A 27,132-nucleotide genomic window follows, 5' to 3' on the forward strand; every position below is an offset into this window, starting at 1 on the left:
GCTTACTGAGCTCTCTGTTTCTGGTTGTGGTTAACTTGATTAAAAAGGCACTGCAGTATCCATAGTTAAGGGTTCCAGGAATCCCAATATAGCAACTTCCAAGAATGTGAAGTCTTGAGTATTTATGGAAGGCATTGATACAAGTCATGCTTTTTATTTTGCATAGAATGAAGTTCATAGATTAAAAAAAAAGTGAACCCATAAAAACTGACTTCATCCTGTCTCCCATCTCATGACTCCACTAAAGGAGAACAATTTCCTTATCCTTCGGCTACTGAATAATTTCAGTTTCATCATTTTCACCACAAGGCAGTGAGGGGGTTGATGCTTACAACATCTGTGGCTAAATCCTTGGGCTTGGATTGAAATGAACTTCTGGTATGTATGCCCATGAGTCTTCTAAAGAAAACATGGTTCCTTTTAATGTTGATATTCCAGAAACGTTGCATAGACCCTTGGAAATGAGTTGTTCTTCCTAAAATAATACCAGCTCTCTTGGACATGCTATGAGGAGGGTACATTATGTGCTTGAAGCGTTTTGTTCTGCTAAGGTACCATTGGGAAAACTTTTGGTTAGAAGTTGACTGTTTATATTAAGAATTTAATGTGCTGTATTCCTGTGAAATCTTTTGTTCCCTAAGTATTTGCTGTTTATGTTTCTTTTATAAATCAACTGGCTTTTCTTCCAAATTTATGCTATTTTTTATTTTTAAAAATGTTGACTACTTTGGGAGCAAGGCTTGTATATACAGACTTCACTTCTGCTACCAGCAGCCTAGTAAGTTTCATTAAAAGAACCCTTGAAAGGAGTGGTATTTACTTGGTTGTACATGAATCATTCAGGCCCACCTGGGAAATTATATCAGAATCACAGCCTCAGTATTGATGCTGAAAGCTTGTTCTCTGTATGCTGGTGCTGAATCAAATCTCAGAGACAGGATTTGGGGTGAAGTAGAAAAGAATAGCTTTATTGCTTTGCCAGGCAAAGGGGTGTTGCTGGCCAAAATCTTGGCCTTCTCTGCCCACTGAAGCTGAATGAAAAATACAGAGAGTTTGGAGGAAACAGAAAGGTGGCTTTTCTTCTCAGCCAGTGGAGACGGGAAAGCAGTAGGCTCATGCCTCAAGAACTGTGCCTCCTCTCCATGAGGAGTCCAGGGGCTTAAATAAGGCAAGGGCTCACAGTCAGAAGTTGATGGTGGAGCAAAGGTGATAGGATCTTGATTTCTTCCTCTTGCATTATTTCAAAGACAGTCATAATCTGGCGTCAGTAACCCAGTAATTGAGTCTGGCAGTTTGGTGGCCCTGCGACCTGCTTTCTGATATGTAACTGCAAAGGGAAGGATGTTCTAAGGATAAACACCAGATAGGAGAATGTATTTAGCATAGAGTCAAAGGAGAAAATGTGAACTGTCACTCCTGCAGAGTTAGGGGGCAGAAAAGCAAACTTAGTTATAGACATGCAAAGTTAGGGGCAGTTAAAGTAAAGACAAAAAAAAAAAACAGGAATGTTCAGTCCTGCTCACTGTTGGTTTATCTTTGTTCTCAGGAAAGAGCAAGAGAAAAACTCATTCCTCTTTTTTTCCTTTTCATTGTGGGGGTCCGGGTGGGGGTTGGGGGTTGGCCCAAGTACACGTGTCCCATCCTGGGGACGTTTGGTGAGGAGTGTTCTAGCAATGGTTCAAGGGCAGAGGTGCTGGGGATCAGGATGTGTGCTGGGTCTGAAGTCTTGTAATCTGGCTTCAGGTAGTCTCTTGATGAGCTTCTTGAGGTTATCAAACTGTGACTGTCTCTGGGATGAAGGATGCTAACATCTTCCTTTTCATATTGTTCATGGGGTTTTCAAGCCAGGACTACTGAAGTTTTTTGCCATCTCTTGAGGAAAGTGAAAGGGGAGAGTGAAAAAGCTGGCTTAAAACTAAACATTCAAAAAACGAAGATCATAGCATCTGGCCCCATCACCTCATGGCAAATAGATGGGGAAACAGTGAGAGACTTTATTTTCTCGGGCTCCTAAATCACTGCAGATGGTGACTGCAGCCATGAAATTAAAAGATGCTTTCTTCTTGGAAGAAACACTATGACCAACCTAGGCAGAATATTAAAAAAGCAGAGACGTTACATTGCTGACAAAAGTCCATCTAGTCAAGGCTATGGTTTTTCCAGTGGTCATGTATGGATGTGATAGGTGGATTATAAAGAAAGCTGAGCACCGAAGAATTGATGTTTTTGAACCTTGGTGTTGGAGAAGACTCTTGAGAGTCCCTTGGACTGCAAGGAGATCAAACCAGTCAATCCTAAAGGAAATCAGTCCTGAATATTCATTGGAAAGACTGATGTTGAAGCTGAAACTCCAATACTTTGGCCACCTGATGCAAAGAACTGACTCACTGGAAAATCCCCTGATGCTGGGAAAGATTGAAGGTGGGAGGAGAAGTGGGTAACAGAGGATGAGATGGTTGGATGGCATCACCGACTCGATGGACATGAGTTTGAGTAAGCTCCTGAAGTTGGTGATGGACAGGGAAGCCTAGGGTGATGCAGTCCATGGGGTTGCAAAGAGTCAGACACGACTGAGCGACTGAACTGAACTGAACATCTTTCTTTGTGTCTGAGCTCAGTCGCTTAGTCGTGTCTGACTCTTTGCAACCCTGTGGACTGTAGCCCACCAGGCTCCTCTGTTCATGGAATTTTCCAAGCAAGAATACTGGAGTGGGTGGCCATTTCCTCCTCCAGGGGATCTTCCTGACCCAGGGATCGAACCATGTCTGTTGTGCCTCCTGCATTGGCAGGCGGATTCTTTACGACTAGTATGAGATGGTTGGATGGTGTTGCTGACTCAATGGACATGAGTTTGAGCAAAGTCCATGTGGCAGTGAAGGACAGGGAAGCCTGGTGTGCTGCAGTCCATGGGATCCCAAAGAGGTGGACACAACTGAGTGACTGAACAATAACAAGTGCTACCTGGGAGGCCCAATACATCGTCTTTTGGTTGGGGGTTTAGTTCTATAGAGGAGCTCAAAGATACTGTCCTGTGTCTCCTTTGAGGCAGAACCAGGATGCTGCCCGAAGGCTGCTCTATTTTTTTCTTGGGTGCTCCTCCCTTGTCTCTGGATCCCCTCCCTTCCCTGATTAGCAACTGTTTGAATCTGTCCTTTGGAACTCAGGGAATGTCGTGGAGGCTGTAGTCTATTCCCTGCAAATAGAATATGGAAGACACAGAAGAGCTTCTGTGCCTAGGAGCTCCACAGAGTCCTGCTAGGGTTCAGTATTTTTTAAGTTTCTGGATGATTCTGTGTGGCCAAGATTGGGAAATACCGTCTTAGGCCAAGTGGTTGGTTTATCCCACCTGATTCAGGTATTTTCATTAACCATACCTCAGGGCTTATAGTCTAGTAGCCTGTGAACTGAATCCTGAATAGAACAATGTTAAGTATGCCTGAATTAGAAAGCCCATAGGCAAGATATGTGCTTTCTACTGGCCCCAGTCTCAACAATCTCTGTTGTGTTATACCCAGTCACTTCTCATGCTTATGATATCTGCCTAGCAACCATGGGTATTTGAATTTGTGACCCCTGAAATACTGAGAGGGGTTCTCTAGTTCAAAGCTATATTAAAACATTAAGAGCATCTGAGAATGACTACATGTACATGGAAGGCTGAAGATATTTGCTGTTTATGGGAGCCCAGATTACTAGTTCGGAGAAGGCAGTGGCACCCCACTCCAGTACTCTTGCCTGGAAAATCCCATGGACGGAGGAGCCTGGTGGGCTGCAGTCCATGGGGTCGCTAAGAGTTGGAAGTGACTGAGTGACTTCACTTTCACTTTTCATTATCATGCATTGGAGAAGGAAATGGCAATCCACTCCAGTGTTCTTGCCTGGAGAATCCCAGGGACGGGGGAGCCTGGTGGGCTGCCGTCTATGAGGCCTCACAGAGTCAGACACGACTGAAGTGACTTAGCAGCAGCAGCAGCAGCAGATTACTAGTTGCGCCTTTTAAGGAGAGTTTCCTCTGGGGCAGAGAGGTGTTCCTAGGGGTGCTAGACAAACTGAAACCCCACATGGTGTCTGTCACATGTGATCAGTGGCAGTGGAACCAGAGCAAAACTGACTCCTCCCTTGTGAGGAGTGACTAAAGGTAACATCTCTGAAGGAGAGGCAAAGAGGAAAAGAGTAGGGTGAGAAATAGGGTTAGCTGCTGAGAGGTAAGATCAAGTCCACACTGAGGAAGGGTTAGGAGAAGTGTTCTGAATCAGGGTGATGAGTAGGGGGGAATCTTTTGGCTTTCTTCACTGAGAGTGTCCGTTAAGTGTGACAGGGTGGTGTGATTTAAGTTGGTTTGTTGCTTTGTCTTTTTCAAGCTCAAATACTGAACATCAATACCCACTATACCAGGGCCAGTGACTACAAGTACCTAAAGATTTATGACTTAGGCATATGCAGGCAAGAGGCGGCCTTAGGAGAGGGGGCTGCCAGCAAGGTGGCTCTCTGATGTCTGAGCAGAGAAAATCTGAATGTGGAGACAAATATAAGGCAACGACGTTTTGGCTGGGATTTTGAATAAGGCCCAGGGCAGAATTTCCGTTGCTTGCCCTCATGTGGGGGTAGATGAAAAGAATAGGTATGTTGCCTTGCATATGACTTAGAAGGTTAGCGGAAGTGTGTCTGCGTGATGTACAGAGAACAAAGAATTAGAGATCTTGCATTCTATGAATTTAATAAATTTTATTAAGCAGCTACTATGGACAGACTCTGTGATCCAAACAGTTATAAGTTCTGGTCAGAGAGAGACAAACACACAAATATACACCATATTGAGTGGAAAGGATATGAATAAGATGCAAAATTATTTAAATAGAGTAGCCAGGGAAGGTCTCTCTGAAAATGGAAATTTTTTCCTCCCAAGCTTGGGAAGGGAAACCACTGGAAGGTTTTGAGCAGTGGATAAGAACAATCTGATTGACCACATATAAAGGCGGGATAACTTGTGGTTTACACACACTTATTGCAAAAGTCATTGGGGAAAGGAGTATAGACTGTGGATTAGAACCATAAGAACAAGGGTGTTCAGAGGAGGGAAGATAAATTTATTATGCAAAACCCTAGTAAGGAAACAGACTGGAAAATGTGCAACAGTTAATTTGCCAAACATGGAATTTGTTGCTGAAAACTAAAGAAAAAAGGCCCTGAGCCTTTCACATAAAACATTTACTGGAGAGAGAAAGACAAAGTTGAAGTGCTTCCAGAGTGAACAGAGCTGTTTTGCTTCTAGCAAAAAAAAAAAAACCATAGCCTTTGGCAGTTGTAATCATTTGGGTAAATCTGGCTTGGATCAGTCTAAAGTGCATTTGCTCTAAAATCTGAGATCCACTTTCAAAAGGCTGTACATGTATCTTGATCCCTTGAGTGAAAGATAGCTATGGTGCTGCTGGTTCTGTTTCCTAAGGCCTGTGAGAGCACTTAGCATTGGATGCCTGGCTCAGCTGGGAGCGCTGATCTGAAATCTGGTCTGGGTCCTCTTCCTTGGCATCCCTGTGGTTCTGTGTCTGTGAATCTCTGTGTCTGATGTCATCCCCCACTTGTCTATGATGAGATTCGTGAAGGCTGGGCACTTTCATTTTTAGCTTTTTATTTTTTATTGAAGTATATTTTCAGGTGTACGGCAATCAAAATCAGGTGTATTCATGTATACATATACATGTATCTATTCTTTTCCCATGGAGAAGGCAATGGCACCCCACTCCAGTACTCTTGCCTGGAAAATCCCATGGACGGAGGAGCCTCATAGGCTCCTGGTAGTCCATGAGGTCGCTAAGAGTCGGACACGACTGAGCGACTTCACTTTCACTTTTCACTTTTATACGCTGGAGAAGGAAATGGCAACCCACTCCAGTGTTCTTGCCTGGAGAATCCCAGGCAAGCCCACCAGGGAGCCTGGTGGGTTGCCGTCTATGGGGTCACACAGAGTTGGACACGACTGAAGTGACTTAGCAGCAGCAGCATTCTTTTCCCACTTAGGTAGTTACATAATACTGAGCAGAGTTCCCTGCGCTATGCAGTAGGTCCTTGTTGGTTAATTTTATTTTATTATTTATTTATTTTAAATTGGAGTGTAGTTGCTTTTCAATATTATTCATTTCTGCCGTACAACATGAATCAGCTATATTTATATATATATACCCTCTCTCTTGAGCCTCCCAAACCGCCCATCCCACACTGCTAGATCATCATACAACACCAAGCTGAGCTCCCTGGACTGTGTAGGAGCTTCCTGCTGGCGGTCTACTTTACATGCAGTAGTGTATACATATCAACGCCACTCTCTCAGTTCACCCCACACTCTCCTCCCCACTCCCTCGGCCCCTGTCCAGAGTCTTCTCTGTGTCTGCCTCTCTCTTTCTGGGCTGGGCACTTTTCTTTTGAAGCTGATGATACACTAATGAGAGAGTTAGGCTTCTCTTCTGCTATGTTTATAGTTCAGTCCTTCCCAGTTTTCTGGTTCAGCTAAGTTCAGCCACAGGTTTCTGCACTTCTAACTAATACTCACTCACTGTTGCACATACCCACGCAGAGCAAGTGCCCGGGAGTAACATTCTCAGAGCTTCAGGGATCTCAGTGAAATGCCACCTCTCCATGAATGCCTTCTACAATTTCTGCTCCTTCCACAGGGGACTTTAAAAAAAGTGACTTTTCATATTGGAGATACAGTTTATTTTAAGAAGAAAATTGGGGCTTCCCTGGTGGCCCAGACCGTAAAGAATCATCCTGCAGTGCAGGAGGAGTTCGATACCTGGGTTGGGAAGATCTCCTGAAGGAGGGGATGGAAACCCACTCCAGTATTCATGCCTGGAGAATCCCCATGGACAGAGGAGCCTGGCAGGCTACGGTCCATGGGGTCACAAAGGTCGGACATGACTGAGTGACTAAGCACAAGCACAAGAAGAAAACTGCCTCAAATATTCTTATTCCTGGTTCAAAATGCTTTCATCTTCAGTTGAGAAGATAATCTCTCCCCATCAATCTTCCTTCTGCCTAGCTCCCCAATTGGCAGCAGAGTTCCCTCCTGGTGGTCTTCAGACTTACTATTTGGTACTTAAACCGTGGGAGGTATGCTCAGCTGTGAGCTTTGATGAGCTCTTAGCTGAGGTTCACCAGAACTGACTATAACTATCCCATAACATCACAGTTACGATTTCATTTCTTCCTCTCATCTTACCAACTCAGCCTATGGTCACTTTAGAGAATTCCCTTTGAAGGAAATTCATGCTTTGGTGAGATTCTTTTTTGAATTTGTCATATGTCGTTTATCTAACACATTTGTCTTGCATAGCATACACATTCTTTAAACATGTTTTGGGTCTCTAAATTCCTTCTGTACTGCTCCCCTCCTTTCCCTATAGCTGCCTCTCATATTATTCCTTATCAGGACTAATGCATCAGTCCTCATCAGCACTGATGCATCAAACACCTAATTTGCTTCCAGTCTTCTGTGAGTCTGATCACACCACCAGGCTATATAAGTCCTTAGAAGGTAGACACTCTGTCTTGTTTCTATTTTTTCCATTGTCTAACCAGTGCCATGCACATGGTGGGATCTGAATGAATGTTTCTAAAAGAAGAAATGCTGCTCAGTCCGTAGAGTTACTCTAAATCAGAATTTCCCAAAGTCAAGTTCTGTGGAAGAATTCTTTCTGCAATATTGTCTGCTTAAAACAAAGAATTTCCATGGTTAAATAATTATGGTAATCATGGTAAACTTCATATCCACTGTAGGTAATCAGAGTGCACATTAGATTATCAAGCCACAGAAAAGATCCATAGAGCCTAACTTTAACTCTATTTACCAAACATATTTGAGTGTGGATTTATTTTTAAATGCATAACATATTGATATCTTGTTGTTGTTGTTCAGTTGCTAGGTCATGTCTGACTCTGCAAACCCATGAACTGTAGCACACCAGGCTCCTCTGTCTTCCACTATCTCCTGGATTCGTGTCCATTGACTCGGTAATGCTATCTAAACATCTCGTCCTCTGCTGTCCCCTTCTCCTTTTGCCTTCTATTAGCATTAGAGTCTTTTCCAATGAGTTGGCTATTTGCATCAAGTGGCCAAGTTGTTGGAGCTTCAGTCTTAGCAATAGTCCTTCCAGTGAACATTCAGGGTTGATTTCCTTGAGGATTGACTAGTTTGATCTCCCTGAAGTCCAAGGGACTCTAAACTCCAGCAGTATAATTCAAAAGCATCAATTCTTTGGTACTCAGCGTTTTTTATGGACCAACTCTTGCATCTGTACTTGACTACTGGAAAAACCATAGCTTTGGCTATATGGAACTTTGCTGGGGAAGTGAGGTCTCTGCTTTTTAATATGCTATATAGGTTTGCCATATTTTTCCTTTCAAGGAGCAAGTGTCTTTTAATTTCCTGGCTGAAGTTCACTGTCCACAGTGATTTTGGAGCCCAAGAAAATAAAGTCTGTCACTGTTTCCACTTTCTCCCTCACTATTTACCATGAAGTGATGGGACCAAATGCCATGATCTTAGTTTTTTTCAAGTTGCGTTTCAAGCCAGCTTTTTTACTTTCCTCTTTCAACCTCATCAAGATTCTCTTTAGCTCCTTTGCACTTTATGACATGAGAGTGGTATCATCTACATATCTGAAGTTGTTTATATTTCTCCCAGCAATCTTGATTCCAGCTTGTGATTCATCCAGCCCAGCATTTCACATAATGTACTCTGCGTATAAGTTAAATAAGCAGGGTGACAATAGACAGCCTTTATATACTCCTTTCCTAATTTTGAACCAGTCTGTTGTTCCATGTCTGGTTCTAACTTTTGCTTCTTGATCTGCCTAAAGGTTTCTCAGGAGGCAGCTAAGGTGGTCTGGTATTCCCATCTCTTTAAGAATTTTCCACAGTTTGCTGTGATCCACACAATCAAATGCTTTAGCATAGACATAGACATAGATAACTGTGATGTTGAATGTTTTGCCTTGGAGATGAACAGAGATTTTTGTGTTGTTTTTTGAGATTGCACCCAAGTACTGCATTCTGGACTCTTTTGTTGACTATAAGGGCTACTCCATTTCTTCTAAGGAATTCGTCTTCACGGTAGTAGATATAATGGTCATTTGAATTAATTTTGACCATTTCTGTTCACTGATTGCTAATATTTTGATGTTCAATCTTGCCATCTCCTGCTTGACCCTGTCCAATTTACCTTGATTAATGGTCTAACATTCCAGGTTCCTATGCAATGACATTGTTGTTTACAGCATTAGATTTTACTTTCACCACCAGACACATCCACAACTGAGCATCATTCCCACTTTGGCCCAGCCACTTCATTCTTACTGGAGCTGTTGGTAATTGGCCAACGCTCTTCTTTAGTAGCATATTGGACACCTTCTGACCTGGGGACACTCATCTTCTGGCATCATATCTTTTTGCCTTTTTATACTGTCCATGGAGTTCTCTAGGCAAGAATACTGGATTGGGTTGCCATATCCTCCAGTGGAACACATTTTGTCAGAACTCTTCACTGTGACCCATCCTTCTTGGGTGGCCCTGCATAGCGTGGCTCATAGCTTCACTGAGTTATGCAAACCCCTTCTTGCCAGCAAGGCTGTGATTCATGAAAGAGATTCATATTTATGGTAGCTAATATTCTATGGGTCACATGCTGGGAAATATTGTTCTGAATTTCCTCTTTCCATAATAACTGTAGAATGAATATTGTCACTGAAAGAGTCAATTCAGGCTTCTCTGAAGTTCTCACCCTCCAGGTTCTAACTAATAAAATATACTCATAAGGGACTTAGAGAAAATGGTGGCCAAAGTATTCTTTTTATTGATGGTCAGCAGTTCTCAAAACTCTGTAAACCTATGACTTGCAGTAAACCATGTTGAAGGGCATGTCTTAGACTGGATGATAATGCGGTACCTCCTAGTTTTCTCCCTACTGAATTGAGGAATATTAGCCCCGTGGAGTGTCACAGGTGTAGATACAAGTGTAGACAAGGAATAAAGGCTGCCTCTTTTCAACACTTTCCAACAGTTTATACTTTTAACTGCTTGGGCTGAGTAGCTAAATTTATGGTTATCCTTCCTCCAGGGAAAGGGCCTGCACTGAATCTCTGCAGTGGCAGTTTCATCTTTATTGGGGCTGTTTGCTCCCTCTTTTCCCATGGTTTTCCATGGCCATTAGGAATTTTAGCTTTTGTCCCAGAAGGTTCTAAAATGTATTGTAAAGAATAGTAAGTACACTTCAAGTGTACACTGTACCTTATAGAAAGAGTAAATCCCCTATTCCCATTTCAAATTATGTCCTGACATAATTTGAAGATATAATACTGTTTTTTTTTAACAAGTACAAAAAGACAGTATAAAAATAACCCAGAATAATTCAGTTTTAACAGTATGATAATGTCCCAGTGAGCAAGATGAATGATGCTCTAATTATTACATTAGAAATAAAAATGAAATCTCCCTAAAACTCACATCCAGCAAAGTTAAAGATCAAAATTCTGTTCTCCATAACTACATAGTCTCGTTAACCTACATTCAGAAGAATGAGGATTCTCAAAACTGGGTGGACTTCAGGATAGTTCAGTTCAGTTCAGTCACTCATTCGTGTCCGCCTCTGTGACCCCATGGACTGCAGCACCCCAGGCTTCCCTGTCTATCACCAACTCCCAGAGCTTATTCAAACTCACATCCATTGAGTTGGTGATGCCATCCAACCATCTCATCCTCTGTCGTCCTCTTCTCCTCCCACCTTCAATCTTTCCCAGCATCAGAGTTTTTTCCAATGAGTCAGTTCTTTGCATCAGGTGGCCAAAGTATTGGGAGTTTCAGCTTCAGCATTAGTCCTTCCATTGAATATTCAGGACTGATTTGCTTTAGGATTGACTGGTTGGATCTCCTTGCAATCCAAGGGACTCTCAAGAGTCTTCTCCAACACCACAGTTCAAAAGCATTAATTCTTCAGCACTGTGCTTCTTTATAGTCCAACTCTCACATCCATACAAGACTACTGGAAAAACAATAGCTTTGACTAGAAGGACCTTTGTTGGCAAAGTAATGTTTCTGCTTTTTAATATGCTGTCTAGGTTGGTCATAGATTTTCTTCCAGGAGCAAGAGTCTTTTAATTTCATTGCTGCAGTCACCATCTGCCATGATTTTGGAGCCCAAGAAAATAAAGTCTCTCACTGTTTCCGTTGTTGCCCCATCTATTTGCCATGAAATGATGGGACAGGATGCCATGATCTTAGTTTTCTGAATGTTGAGTTTTAAGCCAACTCTTTCACTCTCCTCTTTCACTTTCATCAAGAGGCTCTTTAGTTCTTTTTAGCTTTCTGCCATAAGTGTGGTGTCATCTGCATATCTGAGGTTGTTTATATTTCTCCCAGCAATCTTGATTCCAGCTTGTGCTTCATCCAGCCTGGCATTTCTCATGATGTACTCTGCATATAAGTTAAATAAGCAGGGTGACAATATACAGCCTTGATGTACTCCTTTCCCAATTTGGAACCAGTGTATTATTCCATGTCCAGTTCTAATTGTTTTTTCTTGACCCGCACACAGGTTTCTCAGGAGGCAGGTAAGGTGATCTGGTATTCCATCTCTTTAAGAATTTTCCACAGTTTGTGGTGATCCACACAGTCAAAGACTTTGGTGTAGTCAATAAAGCAGAAGTAGATGTTTTTGTGAAACTCTCTTGCTTTTCCAGTGATCCAATGGATGTTGGCAATTTGATCAGGATATTTATTGAGCCACATTTACTAATGATCAGGCTCACTTGCCCTCAGTAGGCCCTGGCAGCTTGTTTTCATTCTTTCTTTGACTAAGAGGATAAGAGTTCAGATTACTGTAGTCTGTACCTTCTGGGAGATGGACCCTGCATGTATCTGAAGGCAGTCTACCTTCAGCAGGAATCTGGAGGGTTCACCTTGACTTGATCAGGAGGATCTGCTCAATACCTTTTTCAGATCCTAGAGGGATCTGCAGTCTAGATTCCTCAGTGGTGGATGGAGTGTGGTCTCATGAGAATTCAGGACCTGAGAATTAGAAACATTTGTTTCTTCCTTGCTTCATCTGATACACATACACTGGGTTTCTGTCACAGGTTAACTATGTGATAAAGAATAGGGATTTGATACTGCCCTTGTCGTGCTTACAGTTTTTGTCGTGCTTACAGTTTAACTGTGGATTTGCAGACTAGATAAATAATGATCCTTTGCAGCTCTGAGGGATACATTTTCAGAGAGACATTGAGAAATTGGAGCACAAGAGGAGCAAGCATAGTGATAATGACTCTGGAAACCATATCCAATATCTAACAGTGGGAAGAACCAGGGTTGTTTGTTCTGCTCGTTAAGCAAGTATGTGTCCTTTGATGTTAGAAGGGTCACTATGTGAGGGTTATGTAAACTCATTCTGAGTGGCCCTAGGGTACAAAACTAGAAGCAGTGGAGAGGAGTAATGGGCAGGTAGTTTCTGTAGGGAGAAGCTAAGTTGCCTATAGCATGAACTGTTCCACTGAGTATGGGCCTTCCTATTTTCAAAATTGTTCTGGCAATATCTACACAAATTTTGTCAGTGCTGCAGAAAAGATGCTGAAATGCTGAGGAGGATAAGCTAGGTGATATAAAGGTTCTGCAAATTCTTAAAGAGTTCTTTCTATAGAGGTTAAGTAAGTGTCTTAACAAGGCATAAGAGATCTTAACATTTCTTGTGGTCTGGGTCAGTTCAGATGCTCTAAGAACAGTGGTCCCCAACCTTTTTGGCACCAGGGACTGGTTTTGTGGAAGACAGTTTTTCCATGGACCTGGGCGAGGGGGATGATTTGGGGATGACTCAAGGACATTGCATTTATTGTGCACTTTGTTTCTATTATTATTACATCAGCGCCACCTCAGATCATCAGGCATTAGATCCCAGAGGTTGGGGACCCCTGCTCTAGGAAGCAGACACTGAGAGAACTAGAAACACCTGTGAAGGATGACGGGGATTAGTAGCAGAAGTAGTTGGAGGGAGGGTCAGACCATGAGGCAGGTCTAAAAAGGGAGAGAGAAGGAAAGGAGATTGAGTAGGCATCTCAGACTCTGGGGCAGCTTTGAGAAAGTCTTAGCTAGTGTGTCGGGGAGCAAAGATCACCTGCTGGAGGAGCCCCGTGTTGGGCTGGAATGGCCTGGCCGTAGTGCCCCTGCTGTGCTCATTAGCTGGGGCAGCCCAGAGGGAAAGTGTCCTCCATGTGAACATAACAGCGGGTCACTGTCCACTCACTCCAATCCTCATGTCAGGCTCTCCTGGAAGGATATCTAAGCAGCCCATTCCCATGCCTGCTCCAGCGTCTCATACCCAGGGCAGTGTGGTACATTTGGCTGACACATGGTAAGGGCTTGCTGTGGGTGAGGTCATTAAAATGTTTGTGTTTTAATAGCCTTTGATATTTTAGCCAAGGGGTTGCCCAATATTGAATTTTAGGGTTTGTGTAAGGATAATACCAAGGCTTCCCAGGTGGCTCAGTGGTAAAGAAGTTGCCTGTGATGTAGGAGATGTTTTTTTTATTCTTTATCCTCTTTTACAGATTTTCTGCAGTTTTCCTTTATGGATTGATGTTTGACTTACAAAATTTAGGGGGTAATATGTTCTCATCCTAGGCTCTCCTTGGAGCTGTGGACTTCTCAACCACATGTCTTTCTTTTTTTGCAATGAAGCTCCTTAAACACTGGCTGTCAGTAGCTTTTGTCCTTTCTATAGGTGGTTGTTTCATTTTAATCAATACATTTATACCCCAAGGTTAGAATAATGGTTTTGGAAAAAGTCTAGAGGATGGTAATAGTGTTAAATAGTATTATCTTTAAAAAAAAATTGTTAGTGTTTTATGTACTGATCAAATTCATGTGTGGACACCAACTTGACAGCATCTTGGTGTCATGATTTAGGTATTTTAATCTTGAATGTGAATTAAGAAGCTTAATATATTTATGGTCTGCTCCAGTGACCCAGCAGTAAAGAATCTGCCTGCCAAGCAGGAGACTCAGGTTTGATTACTGGGCTTGGAAGATACCCTGGAGAAGGAAATGGCAACCCACTCCAGTATTCTTGCTTAGAAAATCCCACGGACAGAGAAGTCTGGTGATACAGTCCTTGGGGTCACAAAAGAGTCGGGTATAACTTAGTGATTAAACAGCCACAACCTCCTATTTTAGGGGACCCAGACAGAATTCTGCAATTTGCATAGATGATTGGAAGGTAACTGTACCTTAATTAGTGTTAGTCTCTGAGATGTTGGGCAAGAATTTCCAGAAAGACATAGTGTCTTTCTTTGAAAAGAATAATCTGATTTTTGGTCAAAAGCATTGACCAGATTACTGAAGAAAATGACTCTCATGAAGCTCAAAGGATATGATATGATGCAGAAATTCTAAGGATATGAGTAGTTAATTCCAAGACACTCCATTCCCATGTAAAATCTTCAATCTTTTGAGATCCTGAAATTTTGTGGATGTCTCATGGTTATCCTGTATTTGATCCATGAGTTTTGACTTAGCCGTAAGTGGCCTGCCTGGATTCCTTTGTTATTTGTGAATTTCCTTCTTGGTGTAGCAAACCTGGTTTGACTTATTTTTCCTAAGAGAGGGATGGATGATTCACCAGAGTGTCTCTGTGCTGATAAATTGTGGTTCTGAGCTACTTTATAATCTTGAGTAAAATCCTATCAATTTTACACTATGTCTCACAGGAACATATTTTTTCCTTTTAAGTCTCTTTGGGCAAGTGGAGCCCCTTTTGTGTTTCCCAATCAAATGTGTTACCTATTATTTTCTTAATCTTTATCAGAGTGTTTGAGCCATCTTAAGTCAAAATTATTGCTTCTCAGTCTTGGCCTTGGAGAACCTAGAGCAAAAATTGGTTATCTAAAGCAAATTACAGTTAAACACTATGGTGTCTATATAAATCTATCTAAAGTTCATGTGTGTAGATTTACTTTTTGAACAGAGGCTAATAATCGCAAACATGGATGTGATTTTCCATGCTGATTACTGTTGGTCCATCTACCATTCTTTTGGGTTAGACTCATACAGTCATGCACACAGATAACAACCATTCCCTCTGCCTGGAATGATTTTCCTTCCTTCCCATCTGAGTGTCTAGAATACATTTCTCTTGAAGTCTATCTCGTGTTACTCTAATGTGGGGAAATACTTGAATTGGCTTTTTTTTTTCCCGGTCTACCAGAATGACTTACAGCTGATTCACCCACAGGTTGTGTAATTTTAGAGAAATTACTTATTTTAGACTCAACTTCCTTATATAGATAAACTGGGAACAGTAAAACCTACCTTACAGAATATTTATGAGAATAAAATTATATTAACAGTGCTTGGCACTGCATCTGTTTCAATGTATGCACTCAAATGTAAACCATTATTAATAAAAACGATTATCAGATTCTCAGGCTAACCTACAATTCTTGATAGGTACTCATTAATTCCTAGCAACGATTATTACTTTTTCTTCATCTTCAAATGGGATGTGGTGTGTGTTTGTGCTCAGTTGTGTCCAACTCTTTGCGAGCCCCATCGACTGTGGCCCTCCAGGCTCCTCTGTCCATGGGATTCTCCAGGCAAGAATATTGGACGGGGTTGCCATTTCTTTCTCCAGGGGATCTTCCGGACCCAGGGATCAAACCGAGGTCTCCTGAGACTCCTGAGTTGGTAGGCAGATTGTTTACCACTGTGCCACCTGGGAAGCCCCAGGATGTGTTGCCTACTTCTCAGCCTAGATGGTCCTGAATGTATCTTCGTGTTATCACTTGTAAAATGCCATAGATGATGGGACATCCCTGGCAGCCCAGTGGTTAAGGGTTTGCTTTCCAGTGCAGGGGGTGGGGGTTCGATCCCTGATCAGGCAACTAAGATTCTACATGCTTCAGGGTGTGGCCAAAAATTTTTTTAGAATGTCATAGATAACTAAATGATTGTGAGATGCTTCAAAGATCCAGCTGTGTGCCCTGCCCCTTATACTTTTCCGTCAGGTATAAGGTTTGACTGCAACCTTAGACAACAGGCATTATCTAGATACAACTTGGATATGTAACAGGCATTATTTAGGTATAACTTGGATAAATAGATTTGGTTTTTCATCATTCATTTGACAAATATTTATTGACAATCTACTATTTGTTTATAACATGTGAGGTGAGAGCGGCTTCCTTTTGATCTAATGTTAGAATAGCTGAAACTTAGATTCAAATAAGTTTTAGCTGTGCATTTAGTAACAAATCCAATGATTAAAAATATCATTTTTATTTTGGTCTTTTGATTTCCTTATCAATGCTAGCTTTATGCTGTAGGAGAGAAAACATCTTTAAGTGCTGCGTGTATAGACAGTTCTCAAAAACAATATTCTTGAACACATTTGAGTCAGTTCTAATGAGATGAATGAAACTGGAGCCTATTGCACGAAGTAAATCAGAAAGAAAAACACCAATACAGTATATTAACACAAATATATGAAATTTAGAAAGATGGTAACAACGACCCTATATGCGAGACAGCAAAAGAGACACAGATATAAAGAACAGACTTTTGAACTGTGGGAGAAGGCGAAGGTGGGGTGATGTGAGAGAATAGCACTGAACATGTATATTACCATATGTGAAATAGATGACCAGTTCAAGTTTGATGCATGAAACAGGGCACTCAAACCCTGGGACAACTCAGAGGGATGGAATGAGGAGGGAGATGGGAGGGGGGTTTGGGATGGGGGACACATGTACACCCATGGCTGATTCATGTCATTGTATGGCAAAAACCACCACAATATCATAAAGTAAGTAATCTCCAATTAAAATAATTTTAAAAAAAGATGGGAGGGAGGGGACATGTATACCTATGGCAGATTTATGTTGGGGAGAAATTAATGCAATATTGTAAAGCAATTATCCTTCAATTAAGAATTCTAAAAATAAAATAAAAAGAACAATATTTTCTATCTTATTTGCTTCCCAAACAAAAACCTGTTTGACCCTGCCATTTTCTGCAGGTTATTGTAAGGTTTTATTTTTCAATGGTGCAAACTCATCTGCTCTCTATTATCTGTTTTCAATTGCTACATGTAGTAGTAGCCAAATGAATCAGACATCTCTCTGCAGAAAATGTCATATGGTCCTCCATCTTAGCCCCAGGGAAACTTCTGAAAATCCAGTGAAAGCGGGAGATTACTTAAGAGAGCCTGGGAATATTCTCCTTTAGTTTAGCCATCTGATTTCATCAGGCCTCTTGCTTCACTTCTTAGTAGACTAGTCATACATTGCCGCAGTTGCTGGGGGTCATGACTCTGAGATGAATATAGGTCTTATGGTGAATGATTGGTCGGAATTTTAGGGATTATTCAATCTATAAAAACAGACCACATCCCACTGCATGGGGGAAATTTGGGTAGAGTTCAGCATTTTCTCAGAGTCAGATTGGATTCTGATATAATTTCCTTTTCTATTAAGGTTACCTAAACTATAGTCACGGCATCCCAGGCTCAGTAGTAAAGAACCTGCCTGCCAGTGCAGGAGACATGGGTTCGATCCCTGGGTCTGGAAGATCCCCTGGAAAGAAGAAAAATGAAATTGTTAGTCACTCAGTTGTGTAAAACTCTTTGTAACTCCATGGGCTGTAGCCCACCAGGTTCTTCTGTCCATAGCATTCTGCAGGCAAAAATACTGGAGTATTTCCTTTTCCCTGACCCAGAGATCGAACCCAGGCCTCCCATATTGCAAATTCTTTACTATCTGAGCCACTAGGGAATCCCATTCCCTGGAGCAGGAAATGGCAGCCCACTGCAGTATCTTACCTGGGAAATGCCACGGTCAGAGGAGCCTGGTGGGTTATAGTTCATGGGGTCGCAAAAGAGTCAGACACAACTTAGCTACAACAACAAAGCTATGTTCATACAGAAAGAAAACGTACTTTGTCTGCCACCCTTAGTATTGCCTTGGTGACAGTGTACAGACAGAAGCAATCACTAAAACAGGTTTTTTTTTTTTTTTTCCTAATTTAAAAGCAGCTTAATTAGCTTTGTCATCTGAGTCTACATGTAGGGTTACATGTTCAGTGCTGTTTTCTACAACTGGAAATAACACATTTTGAAGAAGCATGCAAGAGTATATTTGAAGATTTCACTCCTACTTTGACTGTTCTTGTTCAGGTGCTAAATCGTGTCTGACTCTTTTCGACACCATGGACTGCAGCATACCAAGCTTTTCTGTCCTACACTGTCACTTGAGTTTTCTCAAACTCATGTCCACTGATTTGGTGATGCCATCCAACCATCTCATTCTTTTGGCCCTCTTTTCCTCCTGCTTTCAACCTTTCCTAGCACCAGGTTGTATTCCAAGGAGTCAGTTCTTCCCATCAGGTGGCCAAAGTATTGGAGCTTCAGCTTCGGCATCAGTCCTTCAAAGGAATATTCAGCATTGATTTCCTTTCAGATTGACTGATTTTATCTCCTTGCTGTCCAAGAGACTCTCAAGAGTATCATCTCGCACCACAGTTCGAAAGCATCAATTCTTTGGCACTCAGCCTCCTTTATGGTCTCACATCTGTACATGACTACTGGAAAAACCATAGCTTTGACTATCCAGGTCTTTTTTTGGCAAGGTGATGTCACTGCTTTCTAAAATTCTGACTAGGTTTACCATAGCTTTTTCTTCCAAGGAGCAAGTGTCTTTTTTTTTTTTTTTTTTAGCAAGTGTCTTTTAATTTCATGGCTACAGTCACAGTTGTCAGTGATTTTGGAGCCCATGAAAATAAAATCTGTCACTATTTCCACTTTTCCCCCATCTATTTGCCTAGCTTGAAAGATTTGCAGCATTATCTTGCTAGAATGTGAAATGCATTCATCTGTGCAGTAGTTTGAACATTCTTTGACACTGCCCTTCTTTGGGACTGGAATCAAAACTGACCTTTTCCAGTCCTGTGGCCACTGCTGGGCTTTTAAAATTTGCTGGCATGTTGAGTGCAGCACGTTAATAGCATCAACTTTTAGGATTTGAAATAGCTCTGCTGGAATTCCATCACCCCTACTAGCTTTGTTCTTAGTAATGCTTCCTAAGACCCACTTCACTTCACACCCCAAGATTATCTGGCTCTAGGCGAGTGACCACACCATCATGGTTATCCAGGTCATTAAGACTTTTTTTGTATAATTCTTCTGTGTGTTCTTGCCACCTCTTCTTAATCTCTTCTTCTTCTAATATAGTCATTAAAAGAAGCTTAGGAGAGTAATGTGTTCCCTCTCCCTACCCCCAAATAGCCTCAGAATTAAAATAAATAAATGTATTCCAGTGGATGAAAACATTTATTTCAGGAATCATAAATCATAGTCTATGTGATAAACATGTGGAACTGATTCTTGTCACTTCATACAACTGAGAAAACAATTTAATGTCAACTTACTGACAAATTAAGTTGCTATAACATCATTATTGTTTTAAGAAACCCTGTTGGGGCAAAATATTTCAAAGCTAAAATGTATGTAGTGTGCTTTTTGAGTGTAGTTTGCTAATTACTGACTGACAGAAAGTAAATCATTTTACAACCAGGCTGTGGGCATTAGAGAGTGGTGAGATTATAGGATTATTACAATAGATGGTAATTTGACACTCCCTTGATTAAAACTGAATCCCAGAGAGGGCAATACATTGAAATTGTTTCATCCCACATCCTTTTCCTCTTATCTCTTCTTTCCTTTATCTTTGTATCATCCTTTATCTCTTCTAATTCCAGGCTGAAATTCTAGGGAGCATGCATAGTCAAAAATCTATGCTTATGTGGGATGCTTGCATGCCTTTTGTTCTGTTCTTCCTACTCAGACAGCTATTGAAAATGATAGTTTAAATGTACATGGACCAGAATTTTCTTTATGAATCATAATAGCTAACGAATTAACATTTATTTCTTATAAGGACAACAGTTCAGATATCTGTAATGCCTTTGAACAGTGCTCCTTCCTAAAGGGCTATCTTTGTTCTTGAAGGATTAGTAAGAACTTGGTGTTAAGGTTATATTTTTCTGAGCATGGACAAGCTAAAATGTGGAGCTATTCATCTTAATGATGCTGTAGCTCAGACTTCCAAGCATTATTTTGAGTATATGTTTGTTTATCTGAGGAGGCAGTTCACCGAAACATAATCTGCAAGTCAAATGCATTCTAAATGAGTTTTCTGCAAATCAACTAGCACCATTATGCTGGGAAGGCCACAACAATATTGTCATGTATCCAGTAACAGAAGTGGAAACAGAATGGAGGCGTTTTCAGTGAAAGATGATGAGGGTAAGTACCAAGATAGGAACTTATGTAAATGAAGGCTCAGTATCTAATTATACAGAAGAGTTGAGCCCATGCTTTGGTGTGAAAATCACACAGCATATTGATCTTTTTCATAGAACTTCCTAGTCTCTCATGTAACCATATCTTTTTATACTCTTTGTTCATATAATATATTTCAAAGTAGATGGTTGACAATGGAAATGCTTCTTTTTGTTACAATCTGTTTTTTTTTAAATTGACCAAGCCATGTGGCATGCAGGGATCTTAGTTCCCTGACTAGGGATTGAACCCATGCCCCCTGCAGTGGAAGTTTGGAGTCTTAACCTCCGGACCTCCAGGGAAGTCCCTCTTTGTTACAACTTCTGATCTGTGAAGTTTGAAGGTTCACCAGTGTTTGAAACCAGTCACAAGAGCATTAGCTTCCTATCTTCTTATTTCCATCCAAAATACAACCTAATATAATATGTGGAGTGTTAAATATAGATAACAAAACACCTCATTTAAAAAATTTGTTATTTTATATTGGAGTATAGTTGATTAACAGTGTTAGTTTCAGGTGTACATCAAAGTAATTTAGTTATATATGTATCTATTCTTTTTCAAAAACCCCTCAGTTTGGATTAGACAAACTGCTTAAGTCATAGTTTGTCATTAATTTGGACTCTTCAGGGTTCAGATCTTGAATGCTGAGGAATTCATTTATCAGTACATTTCACCTATTTAGCAAATATCTGGTCGTCTACCACATGCCAGAATTTGTTAGACTTTAGTGATAGTAATGACTTTATTGAATGTTCATTGCATTTCAGGTAGCCTTCTAAATGCTTTGTATGTCTTATATACATAGATCTCATGATAATTCCATGTGCTTTGTCCCATTCTTGTATCCATTTTACATGTGAAGAATACAAGTTATAGGGTAATTCTCCCAAGCACACAAAACTGAGATGCAAACAATTCTGACTTCAGAGTCTGTGATCTTATACTGCATGTTGTTCTGCTTCTTCAATGGATGGTAAAAAGACTTGGGTCCCTGTCTTCAGCGAATTTATTGTTTAATGAGGTAGATAAGTAGATGATTGGGAGAAGGCAATGGCACCCCACTCCAGTACTCTTGCCTGGAAAATCCCATGGACGGCGGAGCCTGGTAGGCTGCAGTGCGTGGGGTCTCTAAGAGTTGGACATGACTGAGTGACTTCACTTTCACTTTTCACTTTCATGCATTGGAGAAGGAAATGGCAACCCAACCAGTGTTCTTGCCTGGAGAATCCCAGGGACGGGGGAGCCTGGTGGGCTGCCGTCTATGGGGTCGCACAGAGTCGGACACGACTGAAGTGACTTAGCAGCTTAGCAAGTAGATGATTTCAAAATAGTATATAAATAGTGTGTTAGAATTAAGAGCATCAGGGACACATAGGGGAGGGAACTTACCCAGACTTGTCTGATCAGAGACAACTCCCTGGAGGATATTTTTAGTAGAACTCTGGAGTCTGGGTTGCCTTCCAAAGTTCTCTCTAACAGACTCAAATCACAAGCACATAGCACTTTAGAAAACACCTACACACCTTCAATAAATAGACCAGGAAACTAAGGCTCAAACAAGTTATTTGTCTACAGGTTAATAGAATTTTAGTAAGAACTCAGGGATCAAGATACCCAAGTGCTTCTTTTGTTATATTGGGTTGGCCAGAAAGTTTGGGCTTTTCCTTATAGAAAAACGCAGATGAATTTTTTCACCAATATTGTCACCTTGCTTATTTAACTTATATGCAGAGTACATCATGCAAAATGCCAGACTGGATGAAGCAAAAACTGGAATCAAGATTGCAGGGAGAAATATCAATAACCTCAAATATGCAGATGACAACACACTTATGGCAGAAAGCGAAGAGGAACTGAAGAGCTTCTTGCTGAAAGTGAAAGAGGAGGATGAAGAAGCTGGCTTAAAACTCACATTCATGGTGGGAACGCAAACGAGTACAGCCGCTGTGGAGAACAGTGTGGAGATCCCTTAAAAACTGGAAATAGAACTGCCATATGACCCAGCAATCCCACTGCTGGGCACACACACCGAGGGAACCAGATCTGAAAGAGACACGTGCACCCCAATGTTCATCGCAGCACTGTTTACAATAGCCAGGACATGGAAGCAACCTAGATGCCCATTGGCAGATGAATGGATAAGGAAGCTGTGGTACATATACACCATGGAATATTACTCAGCTATAAAAAGAATGCTTTTGAGTCAGTTCTAATGAGGTGGGTGAAACTGGGCCTATTATACAGAGTGAAATGTCATAAAGAGAAACACCAATATAGTATATTAATGCATATATATATATATATATATATATATATATATATAATTTAGAAAGATGGTAATGATGACCCTATATGCAAGACAGCAAAAAGAGACATGGATGTAAAGAACAGACTTTTGGACTCTGTGGGAGAAGGTGAGGGTGGGATGATTTGAGAGAATAGCATTGAAACATGCATACTGCCCTATGTAAAAGAGATGACCAATGCAAGTTTGATGCATGAAGAAGGGCACTCAAAGCTGGTTCTCTGGGACAACGCAGAGGGATGGGGTTGGAGGGAGGAAGGAGCGGGGTTCATGACAGCGGGACACATGTACACCCATGGCTGATTCATGTCAATGTATGGCAAAAACCACCACAATATTGTAAAGTAATTAGCCTCCAATTAAAATTAATCAATTAAAATAAAATTCAACATTCAAAAAAACCGAAGATTATGGCATCTGGCCCCATCACTTCTTGGCAAATAGATGGGAAAACAATGGAAACAGTGACAGACTTTATTTTTCTGGTTTTCAAAATCACTGCAGATGGTGACTGCAGCCATGAAATTAAAAGACATTTGCTCCTTGGAAGAAAAGCTATGAGAAACCTAGACAGCATATTAAAATTCAGAGACATTAGTTTACTGGCAAAGGTCCATCTAGTCAAAGCTATGGTTTTTCCAGTAGTCATGTAGGGATGTGAGAGTTGGACCATAGTGAATGTTGAGCAGTGAAGCACTGATGCTTTTGAATTGTGGTGTTGGAGAAGACTCTTGAAAGTCCCTTGAACAGCAAGGAAATCAAACCAGTCCATCCTAAAGGAAATCAGTCCTGAATATTCATTGGAAGGACTGATGCTGAAGCTGAAACACTAATACTTTGGCCACCTGATGTGAAGAACTGACTCATTTGAAAAGACCCTGATGCTGGGAAAGATTGAAGGCAGGAGTACAAGGGGATGACAGAGGATGAGATGGTTGGATGGCATCACCGACTCGATGGACATGGGTTTGAATAAGCTCCAGGAGTTGGTGATGGACAGGGAGGTCTGATGTACTCAGTCCATGGGGTTGCAAAGAGCTGGACATGACTGAGTGACTGAACCTACCTGACTGAACTGAATGGTGGCTCAGATGGTAGAAAATCTGCCTGCAAAGCAGGAGGCTCAGGTTCAGTTCCTGGGTCAGGAAGGTCTCCTGAAGAAGGGAGTGGCTACATACTTCAGTAGTCTTGCCTAGAGAATTCTATGGACAGAGTGGCCTGGCCGGCTACAGTCCATAGAGTCACAGAGTTGGACACAACTGACCAACTAACATAACAGCAAATATATTTAAGCTGTAGTTTAAAAAATAAGTCCATGTTCCTCATGTGTTGATTGAAGATAAAATAGTCTTCCTTTTCTCACTCTATAGACCTTATTACTTTGCTATGATGTCACATGACCTTCAAGCTGGACATAAGATGCCATGTATAGATTAAGTGATTTTATAAAACATAAAGAAAAGTTTCCTGATTATGGACAGTGTTGAGTATATATTGGTGTATTTTCAGGTGAAAGTCATGTAAGTGGGACCATCCTCTAGTGTAGATCTTGTTATGTTAAAATTCTAGCTTTACTATTGTTGTTTTTCTGTCACTTAGTCATGTCTGACTCTTTGCGACCCCAGGGACTCTAGCACGCCAGGCTCCTCTGTCCTCCAGTATAAACTTGGGACTCTTACCCTTTCTACGCCTCAGGGTTCTCATGTATAAACTGGGAATAGTAATCACTTCAGCATATCAGCGTTTTGACATCAAGTTGCATTGAATTTCCAATCTTTTACTTGGTAATTACTCAAAGATCTCTCTTATGGACTATCTATTAACTGAATTGTGTAACTAATGTTCCTACCAAAGCCTTGAATTGAAAACAGAAGAATATTTATTTGCATTCCTCACTGGGCTTTTGCTTGAGGTCTATGAATCTTTTAAGCCCATGAGTGGATTTAGAATTCTTGATTGCTCAATATTGTGCATTTTTGTAGAAAGAAGGCTTATTATGATTTTGCTTGGTATCTTGAGGGCTGTCCATGATCCCCATATTTTAACAACTTATTGACCAGAGACATATTAATACATCTTTTGTTACTCGGATGTTACTGACTAAAGTGTTTCAATATTCACTTATATAATAAATCACCAGCCACAGGCATTCGTTTCTGCAAAAATCCCCTGGTCAATGTGTTAAGAACTACTAGAGTTTATTCTACCAAGTGAACCTGAAGTTGCTTGTTTCCAAAGACGGATGACTCTTACCACATCTAATCTGCACTTCTCATTATTTATGCACTTTGTGGAGTATATGTTAGTAGTGAGAGAGATTTGATAGCCTCTCCTAGCTTCTTCTCTTGAGGAAACACCCTTCAGATTATAAATGGACAAATAAACTATTAATGCCAATTAACGAAGCAACCAACCCACAGCCAGCAAGGTGGTTAACTATCAGCCTCACTAAGATAAACCAGCAGAAACCATGGAGTCTGTTGTAATGTCTCTTCTGACTTGTTTGATTGAGTAAAAGGAGTCAGAAGAGGAGTTGATCTTTCCAAGTAGACTTTAAAATTAAGACCAGAAAAGTGGTTGAGGCCTTATGCCCATCATTGGAGATGGTGGAAGAAGCATGAATTATGTGAAGCCTGTGCAGTTGTGGGAAAGGCCTGGGCTTCTCACACTGCATCTCATCAGTAGATGCCCTGGTAGTAAGTGGTATCAGAGGAAGAGAGGTTCACACAGAAGGTGGATCATCTGTGTGGTCACCATAGCCTGAGCAGGCAAATGGAAACACAGACCTTTGGAAACCTGGGAACTGAGAGTATTTGCAAATAAATGTTAAAAACAACACAGATCAAAGAAAGAAATCCCACCAGAGGAGATAGTTCCATATAGGATTTTAGGTAAGGCTAAGGCTAGGGACATCAGAAGCACTCTGTCTTACCTGTCATCAGACAGGACCTGCACATCCTAGATGAAGTTCCCCCTAGAAATTCTTGCCTATCTGCCTCCCTAAACTGGATACTTTCTCATCCAGGGCTTCCTTCATCTGAGCCTTCTGCCTTCTCCCTCATCTTTTGACCTGAGAGCTCTTCTTAATGTCTATTGATACGGAGCCACCATGATCCTTTCCACTAGAAAAGAGGGGAGATGGCTATTTTCTGCTTTTGCATCTAAAATGCCTCCAAATGGAAATCCATTTGTGGCTGGTATCTTCTTGTCTGTTTCTAAGCAAACTTCAATCCATTGAAGTAGTCAAAAATGTTTGACTTGGGCACTGAAAAAGAATTAATTTCTGTTTCCAAGATCAAAACATTAGTTACAGTTAAAAAATAACCGTAAGTTATTTTTTGGGGGGCTAGATGGCCTTGGACAATATCTAGTGGTTTTTAATAGTCCAAAGCTAAAAGTTCTTTTATTAATAGATTGAAATTTAATGGTTGCTTTAAGAATACTTAAATAGGAATGCAAAATAATTTTCAAACTACATAGTATGTTTTTCAGACTTTGATATTTTTCTCTCTAAAGATGATTGCAGTTAAGTTTAGAAAAGTGATTGCGGTGCTTATTGGCAAAGTCATCCGTCTCCTAGTATTGTTTGGTAGCCTGAATAGCTACATTATCAGAAGCACTTTTTTACTGGTATTTCTTCTTCTTTCACAGCGCAAGGAGTGGTATATAGATCATCTCCTATATTTTTCTAATGACCCCAGAATTAAAATATGCATTCAATAGAATTCCAGATAAATAGTGGCTGGGAACATGTGGACAAAGTCAGATGAAATAATTCTATAGTAGCAGTAGTTTGAATGGAGGAGCAATGATACTAATTCAGAGATTTGGGTTGTAGATTATTTTATTCGAGGCCAATAAAAACCTCTTCAGTAAAGTGACCAATATAAAATATTAAGTTACAACTGGGTGCTAAGCCTCACTTGATATCTACTGACTATTGACTTTAATATTAATCTTGCTTTTATGCAGTGTGTGTGGGGGGGAATAAACTTAATAACCCGGGGTTTCAGATCATATGGATGTTTGAAATGGCCCCCGAGTAAAATAATAGGGAACTGTAGGGGCTAAAGAAACTGAGGAATATCTTGTTCTAAGGGAGCAAATGATATTAATTTTCAGACAATTCAATTATAGAGTTATATGGGCCAGTATTGTCAGAATGCTTGATTTTTTCAAGAGAATCCTGACATTTAAATTTTATATGAAATATCCTGATTTTTAATTGATAGTTTAAGAGCAATTAATTACTTTATTTCTAAACACTATGCAGGTCAAGAACACAGCTTTAACCTTACGTTAGAATTTACAAAGCACTCTTTAGTCCACATTTGGTCCTAAAAAACCATAACATAGGAATGTATTTTTCTTAACTTTGAAAATAAGGATCATAATAGATAACTAATGAGAATATACTCTAGTTAATGCTCCGTGGTGGCCTGAATGGGAAGTT

The 27,132-nt window shown here is 40.7% G+C and overlaps 1 long non-coding RNA gene across 1 annotated transcript in view; it reads left to right on the top strand.

Moving 5' to 3' along the window:
• Positions 1–295: 295 nt before the first annotated feature.
• Positions 296–27,132, top strand: part of LOC133042276 (uncharacterized) — a 129,861-nt gene continuing 103,024 nt past the window's right edge. Inside the window, exon 1 of the long non-coding RNA XR_009689465.1 lies at positions 296–378. This is a non-coding gene — a long non-coding RNA (uncharacterized LOC133042276). The remainder of the gene's footprint in view (positions 379–27,132) is intronic.

This window comes from Dama dama, chromosome 21 (assembly GCF_033118175.1).
Source record: "Dama dama isolate Ldn47 chromosome 21, ASM3311817v1, whole genome shotgun sequence".
Classification (NCBI taxonomy): domain Eukaryota; kingdom Metazoa; phylum Chordata; class Mammalia; order Artiodactyla; family Cervidae; genus Dama; species Dama dama.